The following is a 17784-nucleotide window of genomic DNA, read 5'->3' on the forward strand; positions in this document are numbered from 1 at the left end:
TGTTTATTTGGGTCCTCTCTCTCTTTTTCTTGATGAGTCTGCTTAAAGGCTTGTCAGTTTTGTTTCCTTTTTCAAAGAACCAGCTCCTGGATTCATTGATCCTTAGAATTGTGCTTTTAGTCTCTATGTCATTTAATTCAGCTCTGATCTTGGTTATTTCCTTCCTTCTACTTGCTCTGGGGTGTCTTTGTTGTTGTTCCTTGAGTTCTTGTAGACATAGAGTGAGGTTGTTTGTTTGAAATGTTTCTTCTATCTTTTCTAGGTAGGCCTGTATCGCTATGAACTTCTCTCTCAGGACTGCCTTAGCTGCGTCCCCATAAGTTTTGGGTTGTTGTGAGTTCATTTTCATTTGTTTCCAGAAACTTTTTGATTTCTTCCCTAATCTCATTCTTGACCCATTCATTGTTTAATAGCATGCTATTCGATCTTCATGATTTTGACTGTTTTGGTTTTTTTTTTCCTTGGGGTTGTTTTCTAGTTTCAGTCCCTATAAGCTGAGAAGATGCTTGGTATGATTTCAATTTTCTTGAAATTGTTGAGGCTTGTTTTGTGTCCTATCATGTGGTCTATTTTTGAAAATGTTCCATGTGTATTTAGCTTCTTTGGGATGAAAGGCTCTATATATATCAGTTAAGTCCATTTCATCGAGGGCATTGTTCAATGCCACAATATCTTTGTTAATATTTTGTTTGGAAGATCTGTCCATTTTTGACAGCAGAATGTTAAATTCCCCTATATAATTGTGTTGCTGTCAATATCTTTCTTCAAAAGTCCTCCAAAGTTTTCTTTGAGTATTTGGGTGCTCATATTCTGGGTGTGTATATATTTACAATGTTTATGTCTTTTTGGTGGATTCTTCCCTTGAGTATTATGAAATGACCTTCTGGTTCTCTCTTTATGGCCCTTTTTTGGAAGTCTATTTTGTCTGATATGCATATGGCTACCCCGGCTTTATTTTTCCTGTCTATTTGCTTGCAAAATTTGTTTCCAGCCCTTCCCTTTCAGTCTGTGTAGGTATTTTATACTGAGTTGGGTCTCTTGTAGGCAGCATATGTGTGGGTCATGCTTTCTTATCCATTCAGCTATTCTGTCTTTTGTTTGGAGCATTTAATCCATTTATGTTTAAGGTTGTTATTGATAGGTATTTATTCATTGCTAATTTTTTGTACCTGTGTTCTTCTCTCTCTCTCTTTTCCTTCCTTTCCTTAAAGCAATCCCTTTAGCATCTCTTGCAGAGCTGGTTTGGTGGAGGTGTATTCTTTTATACTTCTTTTGTCTGGGAAGCTCCTTATTTGGCCTTCTATCTTGATTGAGAGCCTTGCTGGGTAAAGTAGCCTTGGTTGCAGACCTTTGGTTCTCATTACTTGGAATATTTCTTGCTATTCTCTTCTGGCTTGGAGCATTTGCATTGAGAAGACATCTGCTAGCTTTATTGGGCTCCCTTGTATGTTACTTCCTGTTTCTCTCTTGCTGCCTTTAAGATTCTCTCTTTGTCTTCAAATTTTGCCATTTTAATTATGATGTGTCTTTAGGTGGACCTCTTTGGGTTCCTCTTAATTGGGATTCTCTGTGTTTCCTGGATTTGTGTGATTTTTTTTCTCTCATCAAATTAGGGAAGTTTTCCATCATTACTTTTTCAAATAGGTTTTGTATCCCTTGCTCTTCTTCTTCTCATTCTGGTATCCCTAGCATACAGATATTATTACATTTCATGTTGTTCTGCATTTCCCTTAATCCCTCTTCATCTTTCTGAGCCTCTTTTCCTTTCCTTGCTCTTTCTGGGTGTTTTTTTTCTCCCTTGTTCTCCAGCTCACTGATCCAGTCCTCTCCTTCAATGAGCCTGCTTTTGATTCCTTCTTGCTGTGTTCTTTAGTTCAGAAATTGTATTCTTCATTTCCTCTTGGCCCTTGTCGATAGTTTCTATTTCCTTTTTCATGTTGATATATTTTGCAGTGAGTTCATTGTAGTTTCTTTGTAGTTTCTGGTAATTCTCTCTGAGCTCATTGAGATTCCTGATAACCATTGCTTTGAACTCAGTATCTGATAGTTGACTTGTTTCTATTTCATTTAGCATTCTTTCTGAGGCTTCTTCCTTTACTTTCATTTGGGGATTGTTTCTTTGTCTTCCCATTGTTTGTGAGACTCTTCTTGTTAGCCTCTCATTCTTAAATTGATGTTTTCTGACTCCCTGGATTTATGGTGTGAACTTCTGTGGTAGAATACCTGTGAGAATCAGTGGTGCAGTCTCTTTGGTCTCCTGAGATCACTCGTCTTGGGCTGTCATTTATGTTGGCTCTCTGTATGTCTTTGGGTTTTGATTGTTGTTGGGTCTTCTTTGTTGGGTCCTTCCCTCCAGCTGCTTACATGAGTATCACTCCATCCACCACATCTTTTATTCTGTTGTGCATGTGTGGACAGGTTGTATTGAAGCTGTTTCTTCTGTGTGTATAAGGTTTTGAGGATTCTCTCTTGCTTTTGTTGATTTGTTTGTTATGGGTAATTTCTCCAGCTTTTAGCTGTATTTCTAGATTGTTCCTGGATTGAGGTTAGTGTGGCTTCCACTCCCTCATTCATTTTCTTCTGTTGTTATGTGTTGGTGGTTCCTTTGTTGATGGGTTTCCTCTTTCATAAGGTGTACTGGTGTTTACTGCTCCCACTTTGCAAGTTCTCTGGAGTAGCAAAGTGAAATTTGTCTCACTGTCTCTGTTGTTGGGATGACCCCTGTTTGGATCTAACTCTGGTCTTTTCTCTGCTCCAGGTATTATTGTCTCACCTGCAGGAAAAGAATGAAAAAAAAAAGGAAGGAATGAGGGGAGAAGGAATAAAAAATGAAAGGAAGGAAGGAAGAAGGAGGAAAGAAAAAAGAGAAAGCAAAGGAAAGGAAGAAGGAATTTTGAAAAAAAGAAGGAAGGAAGAAGGAATACAGAAAGGAAAGAAGGACAGAAAGGAAGAAGGAATTAAAATTGAAAAAGCCTTCTGCTGGCTTTAAACAGGTCAGGCCAGTTCTACTGGTCTTCCTGGCTGAGTCAGGCTCAGGAGGAATTGGTTTTGCTTTTTTCCCTTTCTGAACCGCACTCTTCGCTGTTGCCCAGCCTCCAGCCCAGTTCCTCAGTGCCCTTCTGCACCCAGCCTAGGCCTTTAGTCCAACAGTTGCATTGTCCTGGAGGTGCACCAATTAGGGGCAACTCACACACCACTTTCTTGCTCTTTACTGCCCTAGACGCTAGGGGCTCTCAGCGCCCCTTCAGGGTAGTTCAGCCCCCCACAGAGTCAAATTTTTCTGGGGACTGCATCTTCCCTCTGTGGGGCTTTTCTGCTTTCCTCATAGAGAGCCAGTTGGCCCTGCAGGGCTCTGGGCACAGGGGCCAGGTGGGAGGCACTCCATCCCTGGTATCTCCGGCATGAGCATAGACATGCAGCTGCAGCCATTGGACCAGAAGCACACTGGCGGGGCAGACCAGGTGCACACCTTCCCCAGTGCTTCTGGTGTGGGCACGGGCAGGCCACCCTAAGCCTCAGATTGGGTGTGCACCAACCCGGGACTGCAGGGGTAGGGGTGCAGGAGGCAGGGGCTGCTGTGGAGAATTCCCCAAACAGCCAGAGTGCCTCTTTTTTCTCGTTTTCTTTTGGAAAATTCCTCCTATTCATACCCCCAGTCCAAACAACCACCTGGCCTCTCACACAGCCCAGCCTGGCTCTCTCCCAAGAATCTTGCAGCAGGCCCAGTGCCCAGGAAAATGAAGCCTCAAAATGCCCATTGAAAACACCTGTGGGGGTTGAGGCGCAGGGAGAGACTCCCAGCCTCACAGGAGAGTTGGTTGGAGAGACCCTCAGTGTCCTAGAATGTGCATAAGCCCATCCACATGGGAATCAGCACCAGAAAAACCAGGTTTGCTTGCAGGAAGAGGCAGAAGGGACTGAAATCCAACAGAAAGTAGAGCAAGCACCATTATTCCCTCTTGGACCCTGCCCCCACATACAGCATCATAACCCAGCTACTGGGTTTCCTGGTGAACACCTAAGGCTCCACCCTTCATATCTAACAGGTGCAACATGACAAAAATAATGGCCCAAAAGGAAGAACAGATCAAATCTCCACAGCAAATACATCTAAGCAATGAAGAGATAGCCGGCCTATCAGATGCACAGTTCAAAGCACTGGTGATCAGGATGCTCACAGAATTGGTTGCACTTGGTTGCAAATTAGATGAAAAATATGAAGGCTCTGCTAAATGAAATGAAGGAAAATGCACAGGGAACCAATAGTGATGGGAAGGAAACTGGGACTCAAATCAATAGAGTGGACCAGAAGGAAGAAAGAAACAACCAAACAGAAAAGAATGAAGAAACAAGAATTCAAAAAACAGAGGAGAAGCTTAGGAACCTCCAGGACATCTTTAAATGTTCCAACATCTGAATTATAGGGGTACCAGAAGGGGAAGAGGAAGAGCAACATGTGAAAAAGTTATTTGAACAAATAATAAAGGAGAACTTCCCCATTCTGGCAAAGGAAATAGACTTCCAGGAGGTCCAGGAAGCTCAGAGAGTCCCAAAGAAGTTGGACCCAAAAAGGAACACAACAAGGCACATCATAATTACATTAGCCAAGGTAAAACTGAAGGAGAGAATCCTAGAAGCAGCAAGAGATAAGGGGACAGTAACCTACAAAGGAGTTCCCATCAGACTGTCATCTGATTTCTCAAAGGAGACCTTGCAGGCAAGAAGGGGCTGGAAAGAAGTATTCGAAGTCATGAAAGGCAAGGACCTACATCCAAGATTGCTCTATCCAGCAAAGCTTTCATTTAGAATGGAAGGGCAGATAAAGTGCTTCCCAGATAAGGTCTACTTCAAGGAGTTCATCATCACCAAGCCCTTATTTTATGAAATGTTAAAGGGGCTTATCTAAGAAAAGAAGATAAAAAAACATGTATAGTAAAAGGATAGCAAACTCACAATTATTAACAACCACACTTAAAAAAGAAACTAAGCAAACAACTAGAACAGGAACAGAATCACAGAAATGGAGATCACATGGAGGATTAGCAACAGGGGAGTGGGAGAAGGAGAGAGGGGGAAAAGGTACAGAGAATAAGTAGCATAGATTGTAGGTAGAAAACAGACAGGAGAGGGCAAGAATAGTATGGGAAATGTAGAAGCTAAAGAACTTATGACACATGGACGTGAACTAAAGGGGGTGAATGTGGGTGGGAGAGGGTGTTCAGGGTGGAGGGGAATAAATCGGGCAAATTGGGACAACTGTTATAACATAATCAATATAATATATTTTAAAATAATTCAAAATTCAATTTAAAATATGTTGGAAAACTGTAGCCATATTAACCATTGAAGTGTATTCTAAAAGGCAAAGTACAATTATCAAATAAGTAATATTTTAGCTTTCTGAGAACAGGATGACACTTATAGCATGCAAAACAATTGTTTGACTTTTGCACATTGAACTCTCACCCAAATTTTTTGGAAGATATTATGTAATATAAGAAAACTGAGAGCTGAAAATAGAGGCAAGTAGATAGTAGGTGGAGAGTGAGATTTGGAAGCAGGTTTAAAATTTAATCCTGTCTCATGGCCCTAAAAATCTAGGCATATACTTGCTTTCCTTTTAGTTACTTTATTTTAAAATGAATAAATTAATGAACATATAAGAAACCTTTAAACTTTCCCAACTAAATATAACAATAGCACATATACTCTACCCCTTGTTGACTGGAAACAAAAAGTCAGCAAGATGCCCCTTCAGAAAAAAAAATATTCAGAAAAAAAGAAAAGATTGCAAACTGGTGTGTGCAGACATGGCAAGACACAGGCAAGAAGAGTAATGAACACAGAAAAGGAAGCTCTTTTATGAAGAGAGAGGAAGTTAGGGGAGCAGCTGTTACAACCATCAAGTTATATTATAACCATGGTGTTTTGTTATAACAACAGAGGTCTTGTAGGGCTTTCGCTACCATCATAGACTGTGACAGCTCTTCCTAGAGGCCCTCTATATTCCTATCTTGGTTAAGATTTCAGTCATAAATTTTGGCATTTTCCTCTTTTTATCAAGATCTTCTGAAAGAATCACTTATCAACATTCAGGTCTAATTTCAACAGACTTTAGTCCCTTCATGCCAGGAAGGACCTTTTCTGGGTGTTGTGTCCCACATTGGACAGAAAGTTCATGGTATAGAAACTGCTTGTGTATATGTTTGACAAACATCAGGCCCAGAAATGATAGACACCTTTCCAGCAAGGCTAGAAACATTATTTTTGGAAGTATCTTTTCCAGTAAACAAAATCTCTAGTTGCAGAGTATGGTGTTTGGGGTTTTCAACTACTTGGAGTGTACTGGAAAAAGATTATTCTGCCAAAGCATGGTGATTCTCAATATAAGCAATGAAGCCTTTATGATATTGAAGTATGTCTCTTTTTATCAACTGAGAATCAAAAGAAGTAAGAAACAAATGCATGGGCATTCCATAATTATCTCAAAAGGTGAGGTTTTATGATCTCCAAAAGAATAAATCTCTGACTTAAAAGGACCAATGGCCACACTTTTGCCTAAGGTATTTGAAGGGTCTCTACAGGTTTTGCCAATTGAATCTTAATAATGCTGTGGTTATGGTTGAGTAAACCTTAGAATTGAGGGGTGGTAAGCAAGTGAAAATGTTGCAAGACCAGCCAAACAGTGCAAACTTGTTGAAGCATCTGACCAGTAAAATGGGTTTCTTGATCATTATGGAATTTGAATAGGGTTCCCAGGTAGAGATAAACTTTTCTAACAGGATTTTATCCACATAAGAGACTGTGGCTTGTCTACAAAAGAAAACTCCAGTGAGAAAATATACAGATCATTACTAAAACCTTTATATCCATGAAAGGCAGAAGACTTTATGGAATCCATTTGCCAAAACTCAAATGATCCATTAAGCAATTTAAAATGTCTAGAGGTTGTCTGGACCAGTGTGGTTCAGTTGTTTGGAGTATTGCCCACTGAAAGGTTGTGGGTTCAATTCCTGGTAAGGGAACATACCTAAGTTGCAGGTTTAATCCCCAGTTGGGGTGCATTTGGAAAGCAATTAATCAATGTTTCTCTCTCACATTGATGTTTCTCTGTCTCTTTCCCTTCCTCTCTCTCTAAAATTAATGCATATATATTTTAAAAATTAAAATAAAATTAAATGTCCAGGGGCAGTGTGAACATGGCAGTGTGAAGAGTCTGAATTATACTTTAGATAGGTGGGACAAGTGAGGTAGGCTTTTCTCATAGCCTTATTAATATTACCCCACCAATACTGATTTATAAATGCTATAATTTTGTCAGTAGGCCCATGGTTTAATGCATGTACAGTAGTTTAAAGGGGGAATTTTAGAGTCTCTGGTAGGATTGGGTTGTTATTTGGTTCAAACTAGAGTTTCCTCTTTTTATCAAATCAATAATCTACCAAACCACTAAAGAAGTCATGTTGCTTCCATAACATAACCAATAGTTGTTGGATTCCCAATTGTTGCGCATGGGTCACCGGCCAGCAGTGACCACGGAACGCTGTGGATGGCTCGACGATAAACACGCGAGAAAAAACAACACATGCACAGAGACAGACTAGTTTTTGTGGGGAAGTAGGGACAGAATGGCCACCCCCCCTAGTGGGGAGCGCGCCGATTTACAGTCCATACCTGCTTTTATTGGGCTCATTTTGCATAATAATTCAGGTAAAGTACAGTACTCATTAGGGGAAGTAAGGAACCATAGAAAACAAAGAACTCTGCCGGTCTATTGAGTTGGGGGTCAAAGAGCTGTAAGACTGAGGAACAAACTAACTTCCTCCTAAGACCCTTCTCATTCAACTGAGAGCATTCTAAACAAAGAAGGTTTCACAGTAATTTACATGTTCTTTCTTAGGCCTGATCACCCCGGGAAATCCGCACTTCTCAGTACCGAGCTGTACCACCCTGTCATTGTTTCAGGCTTAGATGGAGCAAGGGAACTAAGGCAACCGAGAGATAAGGAGATTTTCTTCCAGAGGCTGAGAACTCAGGCTATGTCAAAGCCGAGGAGCGAGGGTCCATCACCCCCTTTTGCTGCAGCCCCCCAAGTCCTTCTTTTGGGGGGCCTCCCAAAGTGATCGTGCCTGGCTTAGGTCGTTCCCCCTGTGGGGAATCTTACCCGTCTTTGGCTAACTGACCAAGCTTTTGGGGGTTCAGTCATGAATAAAGCAGCAGAAGCAGCATTCCTGCCAGGGAGATAAGCTTTTGTCTCCTTGCTGGCTCACGGTTCCAAGGGCGTTCCCTTAGCTTTAGCCTAGGCGGGGTTTCAGCCTCTGATACCAGTCAGGGTGGTTCCCAACACCCAATCTTGTTTTTCCCTTTCTAAAGCCAATTGATGGGCTTCTCTGGCCAGTTTTTCTAAGTTATCAGTTGCATCCTTTTTGACCATGACAGAGGATTGACTCCTGTTAATTCCTTTGAGGGCAGCAATCCTTGCTGAAGTGTCAGCAAGGTGATTTCCCTTAACTTCCAGAAAGTCAAGTCTAGAACACCTTCGGATCTTAATAACCGCTACAGCAGCAGGTAAAAGTATAGCATGTAATAATCCCTAAACATGCGGGCCATTTTCAATTTTATTTTCACTGGAAGTAAAGAAGCCATATTGTTTCCATGACATTACAAAATCATAAACCACTCCAAAAGCATATCTACTGTCAGTATACATGTCCATAGTTTTGTCCTTGGCTAAAATACAAGCCCAAGTGAGAGCATATAATACTTCAGCCTGTTGGGTGGAAGTAGCCAAAGGTAAAAGGCTACTTCAATAACTTCAAAAGTTGTTACAATAGCATAACTAGAACAATACTTACTGTATTATTTTCACTCTTTATACATAATCTTCTGTAAACCATGAGAAGTCAGTGTTACCTAGAGGAGTTTCCTGCAGATCATCATGAGGGTTCAGGAAGTGATCTATTAGTGTTAAGTAGTTGTGAGGATCTTATAGAAATTCTTTATCTATGGCTCACCATTCAGCATTAATTTAGGTAATATATGAAACTTAAGGTTTATTAAGATCCTCAGAAGGTTTAACTTAAAAGAGACAGGTACTGCCTTGGCTTGTGTGGCTCAGTGGATTGAGTGCTGGCCTGCAAACTGAAAAGTTGCCAATTCCCAGTCAGAGCATGTGCCTGGGTTGTGGACCAGATCCCCGGTTTGGGGGCACGTGAAGGGCAATCTATGAATGTTTCTCTTGCACATCAATGGGAGTAGAGGGCAAGATAGTGTAGAGGTGGAGATTAAGACAAAGGAGTCTGTGAGGAAGTACAAGGAAGTTCTGGAGGCAAGAAACATGAGGCTTCAAAAGTCATCTTATCTTTCTTTAAAATTTGTTAGCCTGTTAACTCTAAAACTTTATTTCACAGGGTCAACTTGAGATTTCTGATACCATTTGGAAACCTCAAAATAGGTTCTCCATTCAGTTTTACCAGTTTTAGAGCTATGATTGTCCAATTTGGTTTTAAGAAAAGTAAGCATGGGGATCTCAAGTGTTTCCCGTAATGACCATTGATATCCTAATGTATTCTTGATCAGGTCAGCCCATCTAGTTAAAAATTCATATTATCAGGGTACACAGTTTTTAAACATAAATTCAGCCAGGGTCACTGTCAGAGGATGCCCTGAAAATATTTAGATAACTGAGATCCCATTTTTCAGAGGCTTTTCTGTAGAACAAGGGCCCAGATAGCCTCAACAACTCAAACAGCTTAAAATAACTTAAGCAGCTCAAGTGGCTTAAATAGCTTAAGCAGCCTGCAGGCTTAAAACCAGCCAATTCCACTAGAACAGTCTGTTTCCAAAGCAGTGGTGCAGACAACTGAAACAGCATAATTCTAGTAAACAGACAGCTCCAGAAAGATCCTAACTGAAAGCCAAACAACACGGTTTCAATAGGACAGTTCAGTTCCAGACAGAATCAGAACAACGGGAAGCACAAATGACCCAGTTCTAAAACAATCAAGTTGACAGCTAGCACAGTCCCAATAAACAACCAGAACTCCTAGGAAGTCAGGCCAAAGTGCCCCCCAAAAAAGAGTTCACAAACAGACAACACCTTTTAATAGAAAGAGAAAAAGAAAAGAAAAACAAAACCTGCAAAGGCATCCCAGATAACACCCAGAGAGCTCCAAAGATGCAAAAAGAGTGGAAACTCAGATGAGGGAGAAAACTTACCCTTCTAGCTCCTGAGCATGGGAGAAAATCAGTGAGCCCAAATGGCTCTATGCATGCCACACCTGTTTGCTCACTATTCTTGGAGCTATTAGGGGTCTTTTCTGGATCCCAGATGACCCCCAAATATATTAACCACATACATGAGGTCGGCCAAATATTTCTTCAGCAAATAGGATTTATTCACAAAACAGGAAGGATTGCAATCCAATATGTGCACTCATGGCAAGCCAGATGCAAGTCCCCAAAACAGGGAAGAGGAAGCTCTTTTATAGAGAATGATAAAATTAGAGAAGGACTGTTACAACCACAGAGTTCTGTTATAATGATAGAATTTTTCCTGTTGGGCTTTTGCAACCACATAGAGTGAATGCTCTCCTGATTCCTGTTTTAGTTAAGGTCTTTGACATAAATTTTGACCCCCTCTCATTAACATATGCACAAGTATATAATACTGACAAATATAAGCTATTTCAAAAGTCATGTACTGGGTGAACACATGGAGATTTGGGCAGAATGGTGCACCTAAAGAGGGCATGGAATCTTCACACACTTTCCTCATACCTTGTCCTGTGCATTTCTTCCTTATTTTATCCTTCAGTAACATTGTAAAACATCAACAATTGTAAATTTTCCTGTAAGCACTGCTTTAGCCACATTGTATAAATTTTGTGTGCTAGTACGTTTTTATCGAACTTCTGGACTTCCCTACTTCCACAAAGGACATGATAAATTTTTCTGTAGATCTAGCAGTCCTGATATTGCCTTACCTTAATCCAATTATCTTAAAAACATTTTTAGGAAGGCCCTAGCCTAGTGACTCACTTGGTTAGAGCACCACCCCATACATCAAAAGGTTGTGAATTCAATTCCCAGTCAGGGCACATACCTAGGTTTCCGGTTCCATCCCTGAGGCATGTCCAGAAGGCAACCAATTGATGTTTTTCACATTGATGTTTCCCTCTCTCTCTCTCTCTCTCTCTCTCTCTCTCTCTCTCTCTCTCAAAAATCAATAAACATATGCTTGGGTGAGGATAAATAAATAAATAAAAGATTTTAGTAAGAAACCTCTACAGATGAAGGGCTAAGAGAAAAGGCTTCTCATCAGTCATTCACACTTTCTCTTTCAATGCTATAAAGACAGTCTTTGCAACAAAATACTGTTAGATGCTAAAACATAGGTGAAACTCAAAAACCTTATTATACATGAAGAAATCCAGACACAAAAGAGCACATACTGTATGTTTTAATTTATATTAAATGTTCAGAATAGGAAAATTCATGGAATCAAATGGGGATTTGTCAATAATATCGTAAAAATTATGTATGGTGTCACTTGGGTACCAGACTTATAGGGGTGATCACTTTTAAGTTTTATATATATATATATATATATATATATATACATATATATATATATATATACACACACATATACATATATACAGACATATATATACACACACATATATATGCATCTAATAACTATGTCATATACCTGCAACTAATATAATATTTATGTCAACTATAATTGAAAAATAAAAAAGTATTTTAAAGTTTTTAAGTATATTGTATTGATTATGCTGTTACAGTTGTCCCAATTTTTTACTCCTTTGTTTCCTTCCACCTAGTACCCACCTTTCTTCCAATGATCCCTCACTTAGTGCATGTACATGGGTCGAGTGTGTAAGTTCTTTGGTTTTTCCCCTTCTTACGCTATTCTTGACATACCCCTGTCTATTTTGTTTCTATCAATTATGCTTCCTGATGCCTGCACCATTTCCCCTTTTCTCCCCCTTTTTCCTCCCAGGTGATAGCCCTCCAAATGATCCCATACCTATGATTCTGTTTCTGTTGTGGTTGCTTGCTTATTTTTTTTTAAAGGTTCAGTTGTTGATAGTTGTGAGTTTGTTGTCATTTTAATGTTTATAGCTTTGATCTTCTTTTTATTAAATATGTCCATTTAACATTTCATGTAATGATGATTTGGTGATGATAAATTCCTTTAGCTTTGTCTTGTCTGGGAAGCACTTTATCTGCCCTTTCATTCTAAATGATAGCTTTGCTGGATAGAGTAATCTGTGTTGTAGGTCTTTGCTTTTCATCATTTTGAATACTTCTTGACAGCCCCTTCTTGTTTTAAAGATTTTATTTATTTATTTTTAGAGAGGGGAAGGGAAGGGAGAGGAAGAGAAACATCAATGTGTGATTGCCTCTCACATGCCCCATACTGGGGCCCTGGCCTGCAACCCAGGCATGTGCCCTGACTGGAAATCAAACCATGACTCTTTGGTTCACAGTCTGGTGCTCAATCCACTGAGCCACACCAGCCAGGGCTGCCAGGCCCTTCTTGCCTGCAAAGTTTTTTTTTGAGAAATCAGCTGACAGTTTTATGAGAACTCCTTTGTAGGCAACTCTCTGCTTTTCTCTTGATGCTTACAAAATTCTCTATTTATCTTTAACCTTTGGCATTTTAATTATGATGTATCTTGGTGTGGTCTTCTTTGGGTCCAACTTGATTGGGACTCTGGGATTCCTGAACTTGCATATCTATTTCCTTCACTAAATTAAGGAAGTTTTCTTTCATTATTTTTTTCAAATGGATTTCCCAGTTTCTTGCTCTTTCTCTTCTTCTGGCATCCCTATGATGTGAATGTTGGACCTCTTGGATTTGTCCCAGAGGCTGCTTCTATTACTGTCATTTTTTGGATTCTTTTCTTCTTGTTGCTCTGATTGGTTGTTTTTTTTCTTCCTTATGTTGCAAATCATTGATTTGATTCTTGGCTTCATCCGCTCTACTGTTGTTTCCCTGGAAATTGTTCTTTATTTGAATTAGTGAATCCTTTATTTCTTTTTTTATGCTGCTAAGGTCCTTACTGAGTTTCTTGAGCATCCTTATAACAGTGTTTTGAACTCTGCAACTGATAGATTTCTTATCTACATTTTGCTTAGCTATTTTCCTGGAATTTTGATCCATTCTCTCATTTGGACCATGTTTCTTTGTCTCCTCATTTTGGCAGCCTCCATGCATTTGTTTCTATGTATTAGGTAGAGCTGCTCTGACTCTGTGTCTTGGTAGTGTGGCCTAATATAGTAGGTATCCTGTAGGGTCCAGTGGCAAAGCTTCCTCTACCACCCAAGCTCAGTATCCGAAGTGGGCCCTTTGTGTGGGCAGAGTAAATCCTCCTCTTGTTGTTGAGCCTTGTTTGCTGCTGGCAGATCAATAGGAGGTATTTACCCAGGCCAGTCAGCTGCAAAAATTGGCTGTGACCACTTACCACCAACCTCTGCTGTCTGTGGAGGATCAGTTCTTCAGGGGCTGGGTGGCAGTGCTCCAAAGTGGTCTGTAGCTGTCCACTGGGTGCACAGGTTTTCCTGGGTGGTGCAGGCCAAGGTCAGCTCCTACCAGTGTTTTGCCTGGAGTTGCCCTTCCTGAGCTATAAAGCAATATGAGATGGTTTCTACTTGTGCTGGGCTTGAAGATTCCTAGGTAAAGCTAAGCTGTGACACTAATCTGGCTGCAGCTAGTGCCCAGCCTAGAGCTCAGTGATGACAGCTGTTGCTTGTTTGATAGAATTTAGGAAGTTGTGAAGCAGTAACCAAGGCCAGCCATTCATGTGAAAAAGCAGCTGGGGTGAGCCCGTAAGTTCAGTCAGGTGGAGTCTCCAGAGACATGTAAGGCAAGTCAAACAGTGGTAGCCAGGTTGATGGAGTCTCAGATATGACACCAGCCTTCCAGCTCTATGGCTATGCAGGGAGAAAGGCTCAGGAAAGGGACAATGGCCTCTGCTCACCCCAATGTCAGACACTTCAGTTTCCCCCAGTATGGCACTAGAGCCCTTCAAGCTGCCACCCCAGCACTGGAGCTCAGAGGTAGTGAGTCTGCATAGGTGAGTCTGTGTGTGGGTTCTTTAAGAGGAACTGCTTGGGGCTCCAGCACTGTCTTCCACTGACGCTCCCCACTGGTTTTTGCAGCCAGAAGTTCAGAAGCTGCAAAATCTTCCTGGCACTGGAATCCTGGGCTGGGGCTGGGCCTACTCCCCACTGAGATATCCCTCCTGAATTTTTATCTACCACATGTGGGTGAGAGACCAGCCCTTTCTGTGTCTGCACCACTTCTACCAGTCTCCATGGATGTGGTTTCTTTAATTCCATAGTTCTCAGACTTCTATCCAACTCCATTTCTGATGGTTCTGAGTGATGGTTGTTCTATATTTTAGTTGTAATTTTGATGTGGTTGTGTGAAGAGGTGAGCCATGTCTGCCTACACTGCCATCCTGACCTGAAGCCTCCCAGCTCAGTAAAAAAAAAAGTACTTTTTAAAAAATTAGGTTAATAGTTGCCTAGAGCTGGGGAAATAGGGAATTATTTATTATTATTATTATTTTTTAAGATTTTATTTATTTATTTTTAGGGAGGGGAGGGAGGGGGGAAGAGAGAGAGGGGGGGGAGAGAAACATCAATGTGCGGTTGCTGGGGGTTATGGCCTGCAACCCAGTAATGTACCCTAGCTGGGAATCGAACCTGGGACACTTTGGTTCCCAGCCCGCGCTCAATCCACTGAGCTATGCCAGCCAGGGGGGAATTATTTATTATTAATAAATATGGGATTTTTGGAGACAAAAATGAAAATGTAAACCTGGACTGAGGATGGTTGTACCACTCTTTAAATGTAGTAAAAATATAAAACTGACATTTAAAACTGGTGAGTGTATGGTACATAAATTATTCCTCAATAAAGTTGTTTTTTAAAATATATCACACACCATAGGAAGGAATCTCACAAGAGACTTAAATCATTTATTGACCTTTTTTCTTAATGAAAACCAACTACCAAAATTACCCAAAATGAGATGTTGATGATGGTTTTAGTGAGTGGCCTCTTAAGTATTTTATATTGGTTATCTTCCATGAAATGTCACATACACACATGTATACACACAATATGGAAAAAATCATCATTAAAAATGTAATCACTAAGGGGATATTGTTCAATTATAAATTTAAGACTACCCTCTCATATTTTTCATGGTTTCATGCCTATAATTTACTTTGTAAAGAAAGCTTTTTGAGCACAAGTTCTAATAGAATAGGAAGGGATCTAGCTATCACTTCATCCAGAGATTCTGAACTTGGTGTGTATGTTCGTTGGGGGCAGTGGGGAGAACATATATGTATGCAGTTTTCAGCTGCAATCTATAACATTCATCAGGTTCTCAGAGGTGTTTGTGACTCAGAAAGGGTAACATTTGAGCCCAAGGAAGAAGAGTGATTTGCTCAGACCCAGTCACTGAAATGGAACTAAAACTCATTTTGCCTAACCTCTGTCCACCACACCATTTAGCCTGGCACCAAATCCATAACCTCCTATTATGCCTAATAGTCTTGACACAAACCTAAAGGGAATTCAATCCTTTACTGATGAGAATGAGGGGCATAACATTTTAATATAACCCAACAGTAGAAATTCAGTGGTGCATGACTTTCTTCCACTAATGCAATTTCTTTTCCAAGATTGGCAAAAATCTCTCCATCCATTGTTATAATAAAATTTTCCCTTTGTGAGAGATATAAAACATTTTTTAATGCTGACACTGAAATATGCATTTATGTATTAGATATTTTCTAACAGGAATAGAATCATGGGTCTCCATCCTATTTCAAATCTCCTTCTACCTCAATTTAAATCTTGGCTATATAATTATTTCTCAACTTTGCATGATCTCTGCCTATTCAATACTGACTCCTTGGCAGGAACTCCCATCAAAGATCTTTATTTCTGATCCTGCAGGTTGTTGGAATACAACCATGCTAATTGGGCTCAGAGCGTTAAATGCTACAATCCAAACATTTCTCAAGAGGTGAACATGTACATTTGAGGTGACCATAATTTTTGCTCTTTGCTGGTCAGAGCTGATTTAGGCCAAGTGAGCTAAATATGATAGGCTATGTTTCTATTCCAAAAGCCCTGCAATCTAATCCCCTTAACTGCTAACACTAAAAGATACAGTTTTGGCATATCTGAAAGCATTGCTCAATTTGATGATTTTGCACTATGAGGCCAAATGAAACTTCAAAATGGGATTTTGTAATTGTTTTGGATTTCTGTAAAGTAATGAGAATCTTACATAATATTTATTGCTATGGGTTTAGCTTTGTATTTTTATCTCTCTTTGTTTCATGACATGCTATAATTATATGCTCAAACAATAGTCTAAGTGTATCTTACTGTAGTTTTGGATAACATATTATGTACTACATACAACATTTATATTACAAAGTCTATGACAGAGACAGAAAGAGGTTTGTTTATACCTTTAAATTGGGCTGTGAGGAAGAGAAGTTACAGAAGAATCAAATTTCAGGAGAATTCTGTGTTGAAGGGTATGTGTTAAATGCTCACAGATGTCAGTGCATAAGATGATAAGATAATTACTTATTACCATCTATTTTATACTGATATTTTGGAGTCAGGAGCCCTTGGTTCTCTTCCCAACTTTGCCATTAATTGCCTAACTATTGAAGTCTGAATGCCTCAGTTTTGAAATAAGATAGCTGAATTAGATGATCTTGAAGCTACCTCTTAGATATAAAATTCTATAATACTCTACACAGTAAGGGAATGGAAATGTTTTCACAGAAGTAAAAATATATGCTTTGGTTATATCAGCCTTCTAGAAACACTATGTAAAAATCTGCATATTTTGCCCTGGCTGGTGTGGCACAGTGGATTCAGTGCCAGCCTGTGAACCAAACTGTCGCCGATTTGACTTGCAGTCAGGGCACATGCCTGTGTCATGGGCCAGGTCGCCAGTGGGGGGCATGTGAAAGGTAACCACACAGTGATGTTTCTCTCCTTCTTCCACCCTCCCTTCACCTCTCTCTAAAAAATAAATAAATAAAATGCTTGAAGAGAAAATAAATATCTGCATATTTTAAAAGAAAATAAAAGTATTTGGGGGAATTGTGAATCTCAGAAGACACATACACATAAAACACAATTTTTATATTGACTAATTTATTAAGTAACCAATATTTTGGGAGAAAACAATAGTAATGAAGAACTTATCCTGCCAGATACTTAAATGTTTCTTTTTGTCTTTTCATATTTATTTAGTTTCAAGTATATTTTATTGATTATTCTATTGTAGTTGTTCCATTGTTTTTCACCCCTTTATTCCCCTTGGCACTGCACCACCCCTCCAACCACCATTCCGCCTTCTGTTAGTTCATGTCCATGGATTGTACATATAAGTTCTTTGGCTTCTACATTTCCTATACAATTCTTAATCTCCTCCTGTCTATTTTCTGCCTACCATTTATGCTACTTATTCCCTGTACCTTTCCCCCTGGTTCTCCCCCTCCCCAATGATAACCCTCCATGTGATCTCCATTTCTGTGATTCTGTTCCTGCTCTAGTTGTTTGCTTAGTTTGTTTTTGGTTTTGCTTTTTTAGATTTGGTTGTTGATAGTTGTGAGTTTGTTGCCATTTTACTGTTCATATTTCTGATCTTCTTCTTTTTCTCAGACAAGTCCCTTTAACATTTCATGCAATAAGGGCTTGGTGAT

The sequence above is a fragment of the Phyllostomus hastatus genome, unplaced genomic scaffold (genome assembly GCF_019186645.2).
Source record: "Phyllostomus hastatus isolate PE091 unplaced genomic scaffold, TTU_PhHast_1.1 phas_contig_30, whole genome shotgun sequence".
In the NCBI taxonomy this organism is placed as follows: Eukaryota; Metazoa; Chordata; class Mammalia; order Chiroptera; family Phyllostomidae; genus Phyllostomus; species Phyllostomus hastatus.